Here is a 20,977-nt window from a genome sequence, read left to right on the forward strand (position 1 = left end):
CATGCGTAGCATTCATCACTATCATCAAAGTGTTATTATAATATTTCTGTCTATGCCGAGAGTCCCTAGGGGACAGAGTGTGAAGGTGTACAGAGGGAGTCAAAACAGTTGGTACAATTTTGGTCGGTAACAGAGGCTTCAAAGGATAAATTTCTTCAAAGTACCAAAGTCCCACGGCAGCAGTTGCAAAACTAATAATAATCAAAACGAGAACACAACAGTACATTTTCGGGGCCCAGGCACATTGTCCATTGTTCGAATTGGTCACCTCTTTATCTAATAGTTCAATACGAGGAGCAGCGGTGAAGGCGGCAGGCATCATGGTTATCCCGATCGACGGCCCCAATGTTCGTTGCTGGCGGCACTTCGGCCGCGCGACTTCTTAGTCCTTCCCAACCCTAGCCAACAGAACCCTCCTTTTCTGTGTTCCAAAAAAGGGGAAGACAATAGTATTTCAATCACTCCTTTTTCTCCCAGATGCACGATACTCGTGCGGCAAGTCTATTTTCGTGGACGAAGGTTGTACCTGATGGTACCCAAGTATGTTGAATCCAAAAGCAAAGTATCGTCGCTCCCTGAGGGGAGCGTCGTATCAGTAGCGACGGAAGTCGCAGAGCTCGAAACAAAGTTTTCCGGAAGTGATTGATCACGGGAGTGCGGAGACAAAATGGACGGCTCCCCGAGCTCCTCAGGCTCAGAGAACTTCTCCGACGCACTCACAACGCTGCCTGCTACTCCGAGATCAGAGAGTGTAGCACCAGCGAGGGGTTCTGTTTCTTCTGTAACGTGTGGCGTCGGGTGAGGGATCTTCTTGATATGTGTTGCATGTATCCAGTTCTTCTTTCCTGCCACCCGCACTGCCGTCCTGGTGACCAATAAAACCTGGTAGGGTCCCCGCCAGCGAGGCGCGAGACAGGAAGACCTTTCGTAGGCCTTCACCAGGACCCAGCTGCCGGGCAATATATCGTGTCCTGGGCCCGTAAACCGAACAGGTAAGGCGGCATTCACCTGGTGGTAAATGAAATACAGATTTTTAGTCAATTGATTACAATAATCTATGAGCAATACATTCTCCACATCCCTTAGGGCTTTAGGTTTAGGGAGACCCCAAATATTAGCAGGCCTTCCCATTACTACCTCGAATGGAGAGAGCCCAGTTCTAGTCTGGGGTGTGGTGCGCATAGCTAACAATACAATAGGTAAATCATCTGGCCATTTTAATTTAGTGTCGGCACATGTTTTTGCAAGTTTGTTTTTCAAAATACCATTGTGTCTTTCTACCAACCCCGCACTTTGAGGGTGCCTAGCTGAATGAAAACGTTTCTCTATCCCTAAGGCAACACATATTTGCAACATTACGGCTGCGATGAAGTGGGGGCCGTTGTCCGACCAAATTATCCTCGGGAGCCCAAATCGAGGAAAGTAGTCTTTTACCAAGATCTTTGCGGTGGTCATGGCGGTAGCATCTTTGACGGGGAAAGCCTCGACCCATTTGCTAAAAGCACAAATGATAACAAGAACATATTTCAAGTTATTACATCGCTCCATTTCAATAAAATCAAGGTGAATGGTTTCAAAGGGGACAGAGGGGGGCCCGAAACTTCCCCTTGGAGTCACTGTCCCTTTACCCACATTGTGCTGCAGGCAAATCATGCAGTTTTTAACGTGTCGTTTTGCAGTTTCCAAAATTTTATCATTCACCCAAACCTGCTGTAATATCTTCGCAATTTGCTGGGCACACACATGTGTTGGACCGTGTGCCATCGTAACCATTGCTAATACATAAGAATCAGGAAGCAACCATTTCCCGTCAGATGCGTCCACCCAACACCCTTCGTCATCCAATTTCCCCATGCCTTCAGCCCATTTCCTAGATTCTTCAACAGAGGCATCAGTCTGAATATCTCGCACAGACCCAATGCCTTCATCTATTATACAACCCTCTCTCACTTCCCTCGAGGTGTACATGTCTGTGCTAAGGTCTGTAGCTGTTTGTCTAGCTATCAAATCTGCAAAAGCATTTCCTCTTCCCACATTGTCTATGACCTTGCGATGTGCTGCACATTTCATGATTGCTAATTGTTCAGGGAGTGAGAGCGCTAAAAGTAGTTGCACTATTAAGGGACCATGCTGAATCTTGGTCCCGTGTGAGGTCAGAAACCCTCTTTCCGACCACAGTTTTCCGAAATTGTGAGCCACCCCAAAGGCGTACTGACTATCCGTATAAATATTAACTCTATGCCCTTGGGAGAGCTCACAAGCGCGGGTCAACGCTATAATCTCTGCGGCCTGCGCGGAGTTATGCGGAATCCTTTTAGTTTCTACGATCTTGTTCAAAGTAGTAACTGCATAAGCAGCTGTAGATGTGCCATTCGGAAGTTTAAAACAGGAGCCATCACAAAACAGCTCCCCTTCCGCATTCTCCAAAGGAGTATCTGAGAGGTCTATTCTGCCCTTTGTTTCTTGTTCGGTGGCATACAGGCAGTCATGTGATCCGTCATCGCCGCAAGCAGTAGTTTGCGGGAGAGGCAAAAGTTCAGCCGGATTGAGAACACAACACCTTTTAATTTGGATATGAGGAGCAAATAGAACTAATTCGTATCTGGTCAACCGGGCAGAAGTAAGGTGTTGTGTTTGAGTTTTATTCAATAGAATATCAACAGAGTGAGGTACCATCAAAATTAAATCATGGCCTAGGACCATCCCCTCACTCTGTTTTACAGACGCAGCGGCAGCAGCAACAGCGCGCAGACATCGCGGCAAAGCGCATGCAACAGGATCGAGGGCGGAGGAATAATAGCCGCACGGCCTATTCTTCCCTCCATGTTCCTGTGTTAACACAGACAAAGCACATCCATTACATTCATGCACAAACAACACAAAGGCCTTATCGTAATTTGGTGTACCCAGAACCGGTGCTGAACACAGCGCGGCTTTGAGAAGCTCAAATGATCGTTGATGTTCCGATTCCCATGGCAATGGCAGAGAAATGCCCTTCTTCGTCAAAGCCAACATCGGTTTTACCACTAGGGCAAAGTTCGGGATCCACAGTCTACAGTAGGACGCCATCCCTATCAGGGCTCTGACTTCCTTCTGTGTTTTTGGGACAGACATGCCAGAAATGTGTTTTATTCGTTCAGGTGTCAATCTTCTCCCCTCCTTTGACAGGAGGTAGCCTAGATAGGCAACCTCCTGACAACAATATTGAAATTTCTTAAGTGAAGCTTTGTGACCATTTTCAGCTAAATGAACAAGCAACAACATAGTGCCCTTTTTACAAGCTTTCTCAGAGTCTGCAGCCAGGAGCAAATCGTCTACATATTGAAGCAGCGTGCAAGTAGGTGGTAATTCAAGGGTGTCGAGCTGCTCTTTTAAGGCTCTACTATAGATACTAGGACTTTCGGTATACCCTTGAGGTGCCCTTGTGAATGTGAACGAGCGTCCCCCCAAGGTGAACGCAAACAAATACCTGCTCTCCTCATGTATCGGAATACTAAAGAAGGCGTTTTTTAAATCTACGACACTAAAGTGTGTAGCCGTAGCAGGGATCATTGTTAAGATAGTTGTTACATCAGGCACGATTGGAAATTGTGGGGCTACCACCCGGTTAATAGCACGAAGATCTATTATAAACCGGTACGGAATTGCATTGTCGCCTTTCTTATATACCGGCAAGATCGGGCTATTACATAAGCTACCTGTAATCTCTTCGATCACTCCACGATGTACAAAATCGGAGACAATGCATTTCAGAGCGCGCTCTCCTTCAATTGAAATTTTATATTGCGGAATGCGCGGTAGCTTAACCCCATGTTTCAATATTATCTTAACAGGATCAATGTGCAATATCCCGACATCATTATCGTCTATTGCCCACAAACATTCTGGGACAATGTCAAATTCGGGAGGTAGAGGTCGGGTCAAGTATTGGGAGTTAAAGGGTTGCTGTGGTGAAACTGTTAATCTTATTCTGTCAGGGGAACAATGAATCACTGCATTCAGTTTCTTCAACAAATTCAACCCCAGCAAATTTTCTCCACAGTTTGAAGTAAGAAGAAAAGGGCACTGGTCTGTAAAAGGACCCAAAGAAACGGATACCGGCGCAGAAACCGGACAAACAGTTGGTATGCCAGAGAACCCTATAGAGACGTTTGTTTGCCCTGACAGTGGGATGTTTGGAACCCTTGAATGGTCGATGGAGCACTTTTGTGCTCCAGTGTCGATCAAGAACTGATGTTTCCTATTCCCCACCAATAATTCAACATAGGGGCCCTTCTGTATAACGGGAATAGGTAAAGGTTCCAAACACTGCTTCGGGCAATCCTAGTAAGGCAGAACTTCATCAAAGGGAAGTTCCTCAGAAAGATAGGCGGCGGAAGGGTGATCAAATATATTTCTCGAGTCCATACTCGGAGTCTGATTTTCCCGTGAAAAAGGTTGCTGGGGATCTTGTAGAAGCTGACCCCTATCAGGGCCCCCTGCTCCGGGGCGGCCCCTTGGTCGCCTACCCATACCTCCAAATGTGCCTCCTGACCTCTGACGAAGGGCAGGGCACTGTGCTCGCCAGTGACCTTCCTGGCGGCAATAAGCACACTGATTAATATTTATCGAATTTGGAGGAGTATTTCCTCTTGGAATATACTGACCTCTAGTCTGCGTCATACCTCCTCTGGGGTTTCTGACAATTTGCTGCAACAATACCTTAGTCTTTAGGTCACCCCTTCTTTTTTCGATTTTCTCTTTTTCATTATTAACCCGATTCTCATAATACTGAGCCATATGCAAAACCTCTGACTGAGATTTTGCCTGCCAAGCGCTCTCTGAGGACATAATTTGTGACTGGATGTCGGGCAACAATCCACGCACAAATTTGTCCACAAACAACCTCTTCCCTGACTCTGTACCTAAATCCTGTCCACTGAAGTCGGAGAACACCTGTTCGAATCTATTAAAGAATTCAGTAGTACCTTCAGTTTTCCCTTGGACGCAGGCCGTAAACTTGTCCCAAATAATCCTTTTTTCTGGGATTATAGTTTTTAATTTAGCAACTATTCTATCGGGTAAGGTAAGTATTACCTGGGGTGGTTTCTCACCAGCTAATCGTTCCCCATCTATTCTAATTAAGTTTACCCATGTATCCCCTAACCCCGGCACATCATCTATTGTTCGTACCTGTTTCCATACATAAACAGGTAAAAGCACCGGAAACAATAAATCCATGTCACTTAAGGTGAACACAGAAGATTGCAAAACGGATTCTATTTCTTTGTAAAACCCTGTCGGGTTCTTTCTGATATCAGGGACTGATTGTCTAATCGTGTTCACTTCCTGTCGAGAGAACGGGACGTGAACAAACTGCGATACGTAATGTGCAGGGATATCCACCGCGGCAGCACCAGTCGCCGCGTTGGCGGGGATTTCTACTTTTGGGACAAAGGTCGGAGGGACCTCTCTCATAGGCAACTGAGATATAGGGACCTCCAACCGCTTACTGAGTAATAGGGCCAAATCGAGCGCTAAAGCAGCTGTAGAAGTGTCGGGCGAAAAAGCTCTTTTACAAATACCCAATAACTCTATGGGGCAACCAACCTTCTTCCTTATACATTCCTCCTGTAAGTGCTGTACCATCACTTGGATTACCTTCCTTTGCATCTCTACCGTGTATTGACTATATGTGTCATACACCTCATCTGGCGGTATCGATGAATCCGAGATCCATCGAATCGCATCTCTAGTACAAATCTGTACTTCCTCAGGTGCTGATCTTTGGCACGAAAGGAACCGTTTCTGCATATATATCCTATCGTCCTCATCATCCTCGTTTTGTAACCTTTCAAAATCCCTCCTAAACTCAAACAATCTGTCAACATGTCCATATACTTTCTGCTCTGTATCCCTCGAAAGTGCCAAGGCATTCAGATCTCTCACCCCTTGTGGGAGATCCGAAGTCTGCAATCTACCCCACATTACACCTAAATGAATCCCCAGTCCTTCAATAAAAACGTTTTTCTCGGGAAAATCATGCAAATTAGATAATGTTGAAAGTACATCAGTTTGATCACCTTGTTCCATACAATGTTTAGCCCAAGCAAATAGTTCCTGTTTCCTGCCCGCAGGAACAGTACTACGAGTCACAATTTTCGACCCTGCACCGGGATCTGATTTAGTGAACACGGGACTCCCCAAAATCGGAGGTGTAGGTGAACCTAACAAGGGTGCAGGGGAAAGAGGTGATGTAATAGACGAAATAGACAGAGGAGCGACAACCAAAGAACTAGGGGCAGTAGGCTGCGCAGGAGGAGTAGGAATAACGATAGGAGCAATAGCAGGAACGGGCAAGGTGGCCACAACGGGAGCATACGGAGGTGGCGCTGAAGAATCAGGCCTCCGTTCGTTTAATATTTTCTCAATAAACTCCTCGGAAACATGGAAATCTTTAGAGGGGTAAATTTTCTGGACCCCGAGCGAGAAGGCTCTATCCATCTTCTGAGTTTCATCTAATCGTTTTTCCTTGTCATACAACAATGCCTTTTCGGCATTCGTTTTATGACGTCGTGCATGTTTATCCCTACTTTTAAGCTGCTGTAATGCTTCCTTTTTCCAATTTTGTAACACATCAAAGGCTGCTGGCCTAGCCTTCTTTTTAAGCAAAATCGACTCTAAGTATTCAATACGGGGGATCTCAAAGCTACCATTGATTGGCCACTGAAATTCGGAGGCATTTCTGGCCTGTCTGTGCCAAATGTCATTAAATACAATACTACCAATGCCATACTTACAGTACATAGCACACGCCGGCGACCCCTCCTGTGGTGCCGGACGGCTAAATTCCAAAGATTGTCGATCGCTGCGGAACAGAACCCTAAAGCAGCTAGACAATTTCCCAGGCATTTCTCAAAAAATTGGTGTTACCTGGTCCAATAATTGTGTCTGCAGATACAATACGCCAAATTCAAATTGTCAGGGTTAAATTAAGAGCCGGGTCACGACTGCACCTGACCAAACCTAAGGAGGACCGTACGGTTTACAAAGGACTTCAACTAACAAATTTTACCTGCGTTCGGTGGTTTCGGCAAATCTGCCCGCCTCGGAATTGGACCCTCGTCAAGATGCCGTGTCAGACCGCACGACTATCGCCCAAGGATCGGATCGTGCAGCGCTGCCGAGGTATCGCGTCTCGATCGGTCGGGCCCGCAGAATCACACCGTCCGATCCCGAATCGATAGTCTGCGTCAACCTTCAATGATCCGGCATCAATCTTGAGGGTCCCTATTCGGGCGCCAACTGTGGAAACATAGAAATTGACATGAGGCCGGGAAGCCCAAAAGGAAACACACCAACACAGGTTACAAAGGACATACAAAGCGCTTTATTTCAAAGTTACAAAGTTACCAAAGTCAATTGACAAGCGAATAGCTATTCGGCCCTCTGACTAACACACGAACCTTCAACGTTAGGTTCGCACTGAAAGTGGGAGAGACCGATCATCGGGATGCTTGGGTTTTTATACATTTAGTACTGCATTGGCCAGCCCTCTTACGAGTTAACCATTTCTGGAACCATGGCTAGGGTTCGTAGCCAGGTTGAACACACAATTTCCATATATTAGATCAGTTCCGCTGATATGGTTACATATTTACACATAGGTTAAACAGAGGACAGGGTCTTAGTTCATGACCCTAACAAGTAGCCTGCAGACATATTATTCATTCACGTGTGCGGAGGTCACCATGGCCGAAGTCTTACTCGAAATGTCATTCGGCCTCCATTTTGTGATTCAGGGTGACTTCCACACTGCAAGAGTACCTAAAATGGCGGCTAGATTCAAGATGGCGGCTTACACAATTACATTAAGGTCAAGACCTTGCCGCGGAACCTATATACATAGTATCCTTTAGACAGCTTGGCGTAGGCCAACATACATTTAAACGATGCGATTGGGGTCATAATATTATATCGATTTCCACAACGCTATCTGTGTGCAAAACAAGACTGTTCTTTTCCCTGTGTTTTCTATGCTGCCTCCTTATAAGTGAATTCAATTGCTTGACTTATATTTTTGAATTGTATTTTCACCCTTTGGGTGATTGCTGCCCCATATACATATCTATAGTAAACCTATGTGTGATTTGAATATTAAAATAAATAAATACATATTTACCTTTGCAAACCAGCCTGATTCCTGGTTCAGTGTGACCTGGGGGGTGTTTTGAGAAGGGTGTGATATGAGTGGTGTATCATTCAGAATGTAAATTTATAGACAAAAATAAATAAGGGTTTTATTTGCGCACTACATGCTAGGCGAGACTTGGGTGTGTGCCTGATTGAAATCCCTTACATTAACCTCTTCAAATCCCTCCGGCTCACCTCCCTGTTCTCTAAGTGTTCCGTAGTTATGCACTGCCCTCCATTCGATATTAACAGTGCATTGGATCTGTAGGTTGGTAATAAAGAGGCTCTCTCTCTGCACATGACCCAGAAGTGATTTCTAAGACCACATCTCATACACATTCGACCAATAGCCGGACACCGATCTTTGTGTTGAAACCCAAATCCACATCTATAACACAATCTTCCCGGTCGACTTCTGCTGATACCATTCCATGTGCATTGACGGAGTAATAAGCATGAGTATCGGGACTACCTTTGTACGTTAGCTCTGATCTCCGCTATTGTATCAAGCTCCCTCTTGTTCCATATTGGCCACTTGTTTCTCAATTCTTTCATACATTCTCGCTAATTCCAGAATATCTTTCAACAGGAGGGGTACTCTTAGAAGATGTTTCCGGAACTCTGACTATGTGCAGCTCTCAATTATTCTTAGCCTAATTGCCTCTTCATTACTAAAGTTTGCAAATTCACAGTATGTTGCTTTTTCTTGCAATCGCAACACAAACTGTGCAATTGTCTCCTGTGGCCCTTCAGTGCACTGGTTAAATGTGTAGCATTCATAATCTCTATTTAGAGGAACTATTAATCATTCACTTATGGCAGCAATAAGAAGCTGGTAGGATGTTCTCTCTTCAGTTGTCATTGCCTTGATGACATTCTTAATTACTTTTCCTACCAGATTTATAAATATGTCTAATTTGTTTAGAACATTTTTATTCCCCACTGCTCTTAGAAATTCCTCAAATTCCTCCACCCATTCTTGCCACCATCGTCCCTGGTCATCATGCGGCTCAAGGCTGAATGGGTTTGGGCGTCGTAGATAGCTGACCAGGTTTGTGGATATGGATGCTCCAAACATGCCTTAAAATGGGTTCACGTCTCCACTTGCATTGTCGAGAGACATGCTTGTTTATATTTCACTGTTCTGAAAATGTTATGCTTTATGTAATAAGTTCGTAGGAATGTTGTTTCAAAGCAATTGTCTTCCATGTATTTTCCTTGTGCTTTGCTTTGTATTTTGTACTTCCTTTCTTGTACTTTGTACTTACTTTGTACTTTGCTTTGTTTGAGTTTTGGGCCAGCAGGAACACTGTATTAATAAATTTACCACATTGAGATTCCTCTTAGTCATGTATATGTTCCATTTCCTTGTCCTCCAGCTTTAAGGTTGCCGTGTGCATTCATCCTTTACAGTACAGTGTTTACTTGATAATTCAACTATCCTGACTGTGGTATGCTAGTATCACTTGTCATTTCAAATTGGCTATTTTTCTTTTATTTAACTGTGGACGTTTCAGTGTTTTGACCTTGATTTGCTAGATGCCACACTGGATGACGCTATCCACTTGAGTGTTCACTGAGATCAGATGTACAGTTATAGTATTTTATTGTTCTTGCAGTGCGATTGCACTAGTTCATCTCTTTCGGTTTCATTTGCTCTACTTAACTCAGTTGCCATTCACTTCAGTTAGTCAATGTATTTCTAACTCTCCATCAAATTGTCATAATTATTATTACTTCTTCTTGTTCGTGTTAAATTATATGCTTCATGAAACCTCGTGTCACGAATGCTCTTTGTTGTTTTTCAACATAGCACTTCACTATTATTCCTTTCCTCCCACAGCCGACAGCGTGATTCACAGATTTGCATTTTGTCTTTTGTATGTTATTGTAACATTGCAATGTCTTTCAATCCCTTTTTTTATTTGATTCTCAACACTGCAACTATTGCGAAGTAATAGCAGGAATTAGTTTGAGTGCCGACTTCCTTGCTTTCACTGCGTTGCTATAACAACTTAATAATTCACTCCAGTCACAGCAAAAATGGCTGCACGTTTCTTCACGTTATCAGGTCCTTTCTTTTAACCTACAATATTAGGCGGCAGCTTTGTTACTTGGACTGCTGCCGCTCGAGCTTTTCTTTCGTAAGTCACCGTTTCATTACTGTTTCATAAAATGCTTTCCTGCATAGTTTCTGAACCTATATTTTAACCCACTTTTTTAAGGGAGTTTCAAAGTTGTGATTATCCAAATAATCTCTACGCAGCTTATACCGCTACTACCAAATCTTGCCTGCTTTCCGGCAGCGTTTTAGTGCTTTCATTTCGATTTCCATCCGGCTCCTTGTGCCTGCATTACGACCCCTTTCTCCAGTTATTCATCCGTCCCTCTAGTTTACTTTGTTTGCTTCTTATCCTGTACTCTTGTCCCCTTCTGCTTCCACTTCTGCTTCCATGCAGCCACCTCCTTATGCTGTCTTCTCAGCCTCACTTGCGGGATATCTGTAGCTTCCACTGCTATGGGTGGCTCGTCTCCTCGTCGCCAAATGTTGTGTACTTCTCTTACACAACTCTAACTACGGTGTCATCATTAAAAAATACCATAAAGCAGTCTGCACATCTATAATTCTTTATTGATCCATATTAACTGCCCCTCTTTTCCTTTTCCCCATTCCATTCCTCCTTCCAGTTCTATTCCCACTAAATTCCACGTTCTACCAGCTACAACAGGCAGGTGCCGGCAGCCCCAAGGTTGCCTCAAACGCAGACTTGGAGCAACCCAATTGGCTATTGCACTTGCCCAGTGTTCTAATATAGTCACGGTGACAGAGAGAAGGGTCCTTACCATGGGATAATGATCTTCAACCAGGATCACAATTATGAAAATGGTCATTATCGCTAGAGATAATGACCCTTTCCAAGGTTGATAAGTCAGTTAGCACATAGTGGTAAATGCAATATAGGTTTTGGCGAAGTTGTGGTGATTTAAATAAATGCAAGCAATAGTACAGAGTAAAGAAAAAAAATAACAAATGGGCTAGTAAATTTAAGAAAAATATGTTTATTTTGTACTATTTAAATAAGAAGGTTATCTTTATAAGGTAAGCAATTTAATTGTAAGCTTGGTTGAACTGGAACATATGAGACTGCATTTGTTGTACTGTAGAAGTAAATGATTTTCCACAGGCAATTTTAGCTTTCACTTTAGTATGTTAAACTGGATGTTGAGTCTCACGAGAGTAGAGTGAAAAAAGACCCTCCTTGAGAGAGAGGGTCTCATTATGAATCTGACAGTTTTTCCTGTGGATATATAGCCAAACTCAAGCACCGTTACCACATGCATTAAGCATGCAAGTAATTGGAAAGGCCTGCATGATGTAGAGGCATCCACGTCCTTCAGTTATTAATTTTTGGGAGTCCCATTTGACCCCCATTGTGGAAATGAGATTATACTTCATGCGCTAATACCACACGGGTAATGAACAATTTTAAAGAATGGGTTGCAAAACCCAAAACGTGCGGTACATGAAAATACTTCTTGCTTTGCCCGCTGTGCTGTTGTTTTACCAAAGTAAGTTATTCTTTTGTAATTTACTTCGACAGCAGAGAGAAATAGAACAATAATTAGAAGCAAGAGAAGTTTGTCTTGATATTTCTACCCCCTACTCAAAACATGTTGCATTTATTATGGTGTGCACATATGCGTTGCTTCTGGCTGTAAGTTTTGTAATATTCAGTTGGTTGCCATGCATATGTGTTGCTTCTTATCAATGTAATATGGCTCTATTCCATTAATCCTAACATACTTTTTCTAAACAAAAACACACGTGTTTTTTGTGAATAGGGGAAATAGTATTAAGTTTCAGAGGAATAGGGGAAAATACCTATATGAAAAGAATGTAAAGGAGAAACTAGATAGAGAAAGAAAGGGCAAACAAGGGGAATAAGAATCGAGAGCCGTAGCGGCTGTTGGGTGAGCATGCTGAGGCCAAGAACTAAGAGAAGTTCCGCAGAGAGTGGTGGCACTGGAAAAGGATGTCAGCACAGCAGGAGGAAGAAGAGGTGGGAAAAAGAGGCAGATGGAAGTGAAGAAGTGTAAAGTGAGAGGCAAAGTCAGAGGCAGAAAGAGAATTCAAGGATAAGTCGCGAGGACGGGGAGCCTAATATTGTTAAGATAGGAGAATAAAGGGCAAGGATGCAGGGAAAGAGAGGCATTGAGAGATTGGTAGTACAGTGTCTCAGCATGAACTAGCTCAAGGTTGCTGGTGGTGTGTTAAGAGAACAGACCAGCAAGATCAGAGCGAGGATGCGATTGCTCCCAGCGACATTCCGGTTTCGGCAAAGATTTGCAAGAGGATTGAATAAAGGGGTTCCAATAGGGTTGGGAAGGTTTTCGAGCAGCAGGAGGGAAAGAGGAACAGGGCGAGGGAGAGTCAAGTTGGCATAACAGAAGAAAGAAGAACAGAAGAAGCGTTCGGGTAAGGAAGAGAGAGATCAGAGAGGAATGGAAGGAGTGAATAGACCTTAGTACAAAATCAAGAGTAATAAAAGCTACGAAGGTTGCAATATAACACGTGGTAAAGGGGTGGGGGTGATGGGGAGAAGGAACAGCGGGAAAGAAACAGGTGGTAAGCAAAGGGGAAGGCAGGGATCGAAGAGTCAAAGAAATGATTAGCAAAATATGATCGAGAGATCTAGTAATCTGAGAGGCAGTGTGAGAAGTTAAAACAGGTAAACGGAGTCAGTATTGATATGATATGATCCTTTATTTATATAGCGCCTATACACAATGTGTTGCAAAGCACTTCAAGGCAAGGGAGGGAACACAGGAAAATACAACCACATTCTTACAGGCCATGGACAGTAAGGGTGTGAAATTAACTATCGTACTCAGCCTGAGAACATTTCAGATAGTGCAAGAGCTAAGACATAGATAAGGAAGGGAGGGGGAGAATGGGAAGGAAATGGAAACCGACAGGCGACTACCGTACTAGGCCTGACGACATTTCTGGTAGAGCCAGGGAAAAACAAAAGGTGAAGGAGATGGGTGCAGAAAGAGAGGGATGGAACAAAACAAGCGACTATCGTACTAGGCCTGACGACATTTCAGATAGTGCTGGAGAGGTGGTGGGGAGGGAAAAAAACAGTAATGGGAGGGTGGCGGAAACAGACGAGGTTGCTATCATATTAGGTCCAGCAACAATTCTGATAGAGTAAGTGCATAGAAGAAAGTAAGGGGAGGGGATAGGAAAAAGGGAGAGGAGAGCAAAGAGAGTAAGCAGTCAAAAAGAGTGGAGAAGCAAGAGTGGAGAGTGAATACAATTGCAGAAGCAGAAGGGACAAGACGCGTGAGTGGAGGGGAGCTGCAGATTAGAGTGCCCTAACAAAAAGAAACCGAATTCACACGGAAACAGAGAGGATACAGCATCGCTACCATCACTGAAAGAACAAAGGGACCAGGAGGGTGAACACGAATTAGAACGGAAAGTCAGGCGAGGTTTACCAAAGGGAGGAGGATGGCATTTCATGTATTGCCCAAAAACGTTTATCATTTCCTTGAACAAAGATAAAGGACTCGCTTTTTATGCGAGATGTCCAGAATGATTGCATCCATAGTTTGGCAACAGTCTTCTTAACCAGCAACCTATTACTAATACTTGAATGTATGCCTGTTTGGGCAAAGTGCAGACTTTAAAGATCTTCCGACCTAAGCAGGTCTCCAAGGAGTTTTTATGTTTTTTGAACGCTTATTTTTCCCCTACCCATTGTTTACATTCAGAGCTAAAAATAGGTTTTCAAACATTTAAACTATGCATTTAGCTGGGATGTGTTTACATTGCAATCACCGTGTTTAGATTTAAACTAATGTAGTCCTGCAGTGTTATAATCTGTCCATCAGCGTCCTGAGGGCTAAACATCCCATCAGCAAGGGCCACTCTTTGCATTCACGGAGGCACTGAGAGGAACTGAAGACATGTGAACACAGAGGGTTAGTGTGCAAATACTGTACATGTTCGCGCCCTGTTGCACTAACTGCGGGAGTGGGCGGAGCCTACAATGCTTCCTTATGGGAATGCAGGGTGAACATACACACCCTTAGCACTTACGGGTTTGGTGGTGTGTTTCTCGAGGTAATGCTAAGCAAGCATGCATCTGCCCCATCTGTGTACCTAGTTTCTTGTAATTGTTGGCATTGAAAACGCGCCATTACAGTGTAGTCAATTCGAAGTGAGACTTTTTCTAATAGTGTACACTCCGAAGTGAATCACATCACGGGTCTCCCAATGTTTGTCAGATAATGCACAGTGACATTAATAAACGTGATTTGCTCAGGACGTCACGCTTTGGGAAAGTGGCGGTGCTGAGTTTTGAACCCATTCTGCAAAGATGGCTCCTGACCATATATAATGCGAGCGTCTGTGGTATGTATATTTATTAGTCTTGGGATGCAGGCACTAAAATAACACTCGGTTTGATAAAGATTACATGAAATCTCTGCAAACCACATAATAAACTACTCTGATCATATATATATCTACTAAGAAGTTGTGAACAAAAATGTGATTGTAGCTTCACTGTCTCTATCCTGAATGGAATACTGTAAGTACCAGGTTACAAATATCATGAGCGTAAAAAAAGAAAAGAAAAAAACATCTCTCCTCTGGGTTTTACAGCTGAACTTTCAAAACTTCAAGAAACACTATGAAAGAAAGTGCATGAACATTTCACCTGCTTGAGGGCCTTGTTTCACACAGCCTTCAACGCGTTATACATCCCTCTCCATTCTAATCAACAAACATTGACACATCTAAGAGAAGAGTCCACACACCTCACTCTCAGTTATTTAATCACTGCTGTGTCTGTGGCCATCTACCAAGACGTTCATCCCATTGTTATTGCTGTGCTATGCACAGAATTCAGTGCAACACACTGCACTACCCTGTTTTTTTGTGTTTTAAATGCAAAACAAAAAAGGCAAACACGAGCATATCTCGTACAGTCCAAACTCAGATGTTGATCTGCGAGCACTGGAAACAGCGGATTCTGGGATATCAAAGCATCAACACCATAAGAAGCCTTTAATTCTGCTTTCCCCAAGAAAGGTTTTGGCATACATAATAATAACAATTCATGTCCTTATGTAGTGCTTAATGTTGGATTGCTCCCACTTCTAAGCACCACAAACGCTGTTAGTAGGACAATCTCTGGTGGTACTCAAGTTATCCATTTTAGAAGCATGAAAGGCTAAGGGCCTCATTACATGGAAGGCGGTGAACCATGGCGCTATTAGCGCCATGGTTCATGCCGGTAAAATACCGGCACCGCCTTGGTGGAAAGGGGAATTACCGCCCCATTCCAAGGTTGGCGGGGCGGTAATTCCCCCTTCCACCATTGCCCTTCCCCATTCCCATTTTTGCCCCATAGGGCTCTATGGGAATGGGGAAGGCGCTAATTACGGTACCGCAAATTGCGTTACCGTAATTAGCTCCACTGGTCCCTTTGCGGGTTGGTTTTTAACGCCTGCAAAAAGCAGGTGTTAAATTCCCCAACCTGCAAAGGGACCTCGTAGTAAGGCGGTAAGGATTTATCGGTACCGGTAAAATACCGGTACCGGTAAACCCTTACCGCCTACCGTGTAATGAGGCCCTAAGTCTATCCTATTGCGAGATTCGAGCTGGCAAAGTGCAGGTTGGCCGGATGTCAAAGACTGTGGGCCTCATTACACGGAAGGCGGTAAGGGTTAACGGTCATCGGCAATGCTACCGGTGACCGTTAACCCTTACCGCCTTACTACAAGGTCCCTTTGCGGGACCCGACAATAACGGCTGGTGTAGACCAGCCATTAAAGTAGGGACCCGCAAAGGGACCTTGGTGCTAATTACGGTACCGCAATTTGCGGTACCGTAATTAGCGCTTTCCCCATTCACATTATGCCCTATGGGTTAAAAATGGGAATGGGGAAGGGCCATGGCGGCATGGGGAATTACCGCTCCGCCAACCTCGGAATGGGGTGGTAATTCCCCATTCCGCTATGGTTGAATCGGTAAATTACCGGCATGAACCATGGTGCTAATAGCACCATGGTTTAGCACCTACCGTGTAATGAGGCCCTATCACTTTAAATTGTCATCTCTTTGCAGAGACATACCCATAAAATCAACCACATTGTCTTCAAAAAGAATCTTTTGCACTGGGATCTTGCGTCCCAGAAAGGGAAAAGGGAAAAAACCAATAAGTGGTGACAACTCTAACTTCTAAACATTATTTCAGCTCAGGCCAGTTTTTCTGTCATGGGCAGCACTTCTAAATTGAATGATTGAGCGAGGGACTGGGCACAGCTCCACTATGAAGCAGCCCAGCGCACGGCCCTTGTGATGAATCAAATTCCGGGGCACCAGTGGTGCACGGCTGAATATCGGTTTCTAACCTATCAATAAAACCCACATTTTCTAATACACAAGAATGAATCCAAACAGATTTGATTAAGCAAGCATACAATTAAAATGATAAACCTTTTTGTCCAGTTTTTGTAACTTGGACAAAACGGCAAGCTTACATCTTCTAAAGGCTGTGGATCGTTGGTTAATTGCAACACAGTGAAAATACAAGTATTACCCAGTGATAAAACGAGTGTCCAGTCAAGGTTGTATACAAATATCTACTTTATTATCACAACAGACAATCTAATAACACTACTAAATACAACCCACACAATGAAAGGAATGCAGAAAACAGACAGTTTCAGAGAAGGAAAAGGGATGCACTCTGGATACTGACAGGAGGGTAGTTGGTATTGTTAATAACCACCCTCGTTTTATTAAAGGGGACAGAACCTCTTGCTGTGTAGTGCTTGGTGCTCGACAGCGTTGAGTCAACTTCAGGGCAATTTTATTGCTTCTGCAACAGATTTCCAGACAGAAGTCAGTGGTGGTTATCAGGCTGCAAGATGGTTCAGCGAACACAGCGTGGTGAACGGATGCAGGCTGGCCTTCACGGGAACTCGGGGTCAGGAATCGTGGTCTCAGTGCTGATATGTGATTCTGAAGCACTGGTCAAGACTTCTCAAGTTCCTTCAGCGACTGCGGCTTGACACAGTAGCTCACAACTTGACGGCGGTGAACATTGCAGGTGGTTGCGCATTGAGGAAATAGACTGGCTCGAGAATGTCCTTTTAGGCAGTCAGTGGCAGGTGCTTGTCAATGGACTTCTCGCTGCCTCGTCAATGGGCTTGTGTTATCCTTCAACACTGGCGGCCTAGGGCTAGGGAGTGATTTGCAGGCAGCTGCCTTGTCCTTGGTTTTAGGTTTAGAGTCTTTCTGGCACTCCCTGTCCAGGGAACTTGCTGGAGATCCTAGCATGGCACACTGTTTGCAGGCTGGGTACAGGTTCTGAAGCGGCTGGAGGATCTTCTGAGATTCCTGGCAGAAATTAAGGGGAGAGATCTTGCTTCCCTCTTTGGATGATTCTGTCCTGCCTTCATTGGCAGTAGCTGTTAGCTAGGGTCCAAGGATGAGTTATTCTTCATGCTTCAAGGGAAGTCTTCAGATGATCTTCCTTTAAGAGTGGCTCCAGCCTTCTCTTAAAGCCAAGTGAGCCACAGTGATTGGTGTATGCTGAGCCCGTCTTAGTGAACAATCCTGGGGTCCCTAATAACAATTTTCTGTATGTTTGAGGTCATATCCAGAGTGGTTTGTAAGCATGTGCAGGTAAGGGTGTTCTACAGGATCAAGGGGTGTCCCCAGAACCAATATGTCTGAACCCTTCTCTCAACAGAAAGAGTTCTGGGCTCACTCACCTGTGATACTAGGTCCCACCCACCTTCTTGTCTGCTGTGATCAAAGAGCCTCCGATTAATGGTTCTCCCTGGGTGTTTACTTTTTAAAGTGGCAGATCTCAGTTGAAGATGCTGAGAGACCAGACTATCTGACTTCTGTAAACCATATTCTTGTATTTTATGAACGAGATCCCCTCGGTAGGGGTTACCTACTGCAAAAATAGACTCAGACATGTCAGTTCACTGTCATTGATATTGAGGGGCAGACGTGGCTTCAGTTTCACACAATGAAAGGTTTGTTGTGTGTCCAGTGTCCTTTGTTATCCTCTGCAGCCAGGTTGGGGGCCTGTCAGAAGTACACTCTATTGGAATGTTAATCCCCGCCACCAGCTGCAGGGCTAACAAAAGAGCCCTTGTCAGTTAATCAGGCTGTCCATGGCAGGGTTAAGCTCCCCCCTGCCTCCTTGGGATGAGGTTGTGCTCTCCTCTTCTGTCATATTCCAACTAACTATGACCGGGGTGGACTATACCTATAGACTGTGTCCAGGTCGTAGTACACACGTCTAAACATTTGTTGTGGTGTGTGCATAGGAAAAGGTCTGTGGATTAGCACCACACATTTTCCTGAGGCAAGTCTACCATCATCCTTCTGCTTACAAAAAAAAATCTAAAAGCCCAGGCGAGGCCACGCAAAACATGCTGATGGTCGAATTCCTCTCATGCCCCCAGCCTCAACATGTGAACCACCACCCTGCTGAGGTTCTAGTACATCCTCTCGGTGAAAGTACAGATCAAATTATTGTTTAAGCTTCTTTTTCTATGATGTCCCGGTTCTTTTCCTTTTTTGTCAATTGCCTGCTTACGTAGGTGACTGGTGCGCCACCCCTTGAGAGTTCAGCTGTGTTAAACCTGCTCCAATTCCAAAGTCGCAGGCGTCTGTCTGTATAATGAATTCCTGATCATAGTCTGGCACTTTCAAAACCTGGGCTGCAATTCCTGAAAGGAGGTTTGACAGGTGGGGGTCCAAGTTACCTTTCCTGGCATCTTTTTTTATGTTACATCATTCAGGGGAATTGGCAATGGTCACATACCTCTTGATGAATAACCAGTAGTACCCAGTGCAGCCTTGGAAGGCTCTCACCTGTGTATGTGTGGTGGGGATGTCCCAATCCCTCACAGCATGTTCGTTGGCTTCAAGAGGTTGTTTCTTACCTCCCCCAATCAGGTGGCCGAGGTAAGTCACTGTGCCCTGCGCAATCTGACACTTCATGGTCTTGATAGTCAGACCTGTATTCTGCAGAGCCTGAAGCACTTGTTTCAGGAGAGATATGTGGTCCTTCCAGGTGTGGCTGAACACAGCAATGTCATATAAACAGGCGAAACTGAAGTTTTCCAGGTGAGACAAAACCTGGTCAACCATCCTCTGAAAGATGGCAGGGGCATTCTTCAACCCAAAGGGCATAACGTGAACTGATAATGTCCTACTGGGGGTGTAAATGCATACCTCTCTCTTGCTCTGTTTGTCAAGCCGACTTTCCAATATCGTGCTATGAGATCAAAGGTACTCATGTAATGAGCTTGTCTGCATGAGGAATGGGTTGAGCAGCTGCCTCGTTGACAGAATGGAACACCCTGTAGTGCACACAAAAGCAGACTTCAGTAGTCCCACCACTGGTTTATTTAGAGACCAGTATCACTGGGCTAATCCAGGGGCTGTGGGGTGGCTCTATCACTCCTAGAGACAACATCTTGGGATCGTAGTTCTTTGATGGTGTCCCTGACCTTACTATCTCCAGTGTCCACATCATGGGAGGACCAATCTGCGTGACCTGGAGTCAGCGAAAACAGACTGGCAAACGGACCCAGTAAACAGTGGCAGTCTGTCAGTTGCTTTTCTGACAGATCAGCTTCAAGGTTGAACTCTTCAACTGACCCATCTGTGACTTTAGTGTGAAGGAGGTCTGGGAGGGGATCGGTCTCCTCCTCAGTCTCTCCATCAGTCACTAATGCCATGACCAAGTCATCCTGGCTATAATGGGGTTTTAGCCGGTTGATGTGAAAGACCCTGCACATCTGTTTAGGCCCTTTCACATCGATGAGACAATTTACCTCACTGACCTTTTCAAAAACACAGTAAGTCCCAGTCCACTTGTCCTGAAGGGCACTGGGTTTGACAGGTTCCATAGTCAACACCCACTGGCCTTGGAAATAAAATTTCAGTGTGGCCTTCGTGTCATACCAGTGCTTCATCAGATCCTGACTTGCCTTTAGATGTTTTGTAAAGTGTCCACGTACTTTGCCATTCTAGACCAAAGGTCAAGTACATAGTCCACCACATCTCGAGTTGGGGAGGAGAGGCTGCCCTCCCATCCCTCTCTCACCAGACTGAGGGCACCTCTTACAAGCTGTTCAAACAGAAGTTCAAAGGGGCTAAACCCTACTCCATTCTGTGGTGCCTCCCTGTAGGCATACAGTATGCATGGCAGGAGAATATCTCATCTTCTTCTCAGGTGCAAGCCACCTATCAGGCCTTTCAGGGTCTTGTTGAACCGCTTAACAAGCTTGTTGCTTTGTGGATGTAAGGCTATGGAGAACTGGTAGGTTTCTAAACATTCTTCCCACATAGTCTTCATATACGTTGATATGAAGTTTGTTCCCCATTCAGATACATCTTCCTTGGGGAAATCAGCACAGGATAACAACCCAATCAGATCCTTCACAACCGCAGGGACTTTGATGCTCCATAGAGGGACAGCCTCAGGGCACCTAGTGGTGAGGTCTAACACCACCAATATGTATCTGTTCCCTGAGCTGTTTTGGGGATCCAAAGGACCCACAATGTCCATGCCTATTCTCTCAAAAGGCCATCCAACCATGGTAGTGGAATTAAGGGGGCCTTTGTGGATCTGCTTGACTTGATAAAAGCTTTACAAGTCAGGCAGAACCAGACACATTCTTTAACATTTACGCCAAACTAGGGCCAGTAAAAGTATGCAGACAACCTGTCTGATGTCTTAGTCACTCCCAAGTG

The 20,977-nt window shown here is 44.6% G+C and overlaps 1 long non-coding RNA gene across 1 annotated transcript in view; it reads left to right on the forward strand.

The window, feature by feature from the left end:
- Positions 1-10,224: 10,224 nt before the first annotated feature.
- The window catches only part of LOC138473592 (uncharacterized), a 52,444-nt gene continuing 41,691 nt past the window's right edge, over positions 10,225-20,977 (forward strand). Inside the window, exon 1 of the long non-coding RNA XR_011268801.1 lies at positions 10,225-10,316. This is a non-coding gene — a long non-coding RNA (uncharacterized lncRNA). The remainder of the gene's footprint in view (positions 10,317-20,977) is intronic.

The sequence above is a fragment of the Ambystoma mexicanum genome, chromosome 8 (genome assembly GCF_040938575.1).
Source record: "Ambystoma mexicanum isolate Mex_15411 chromosome 8, UKY_AmexF1_1, whole genome shotgun sequence".
Classification (NCBI taxonomy): domain Eukaryota; kingdom Metazoa; phylum Chordata; class Amphibia; order Caudata; family Ambystomatidae; genus Ambystoma; species Ambystoma mexicanum.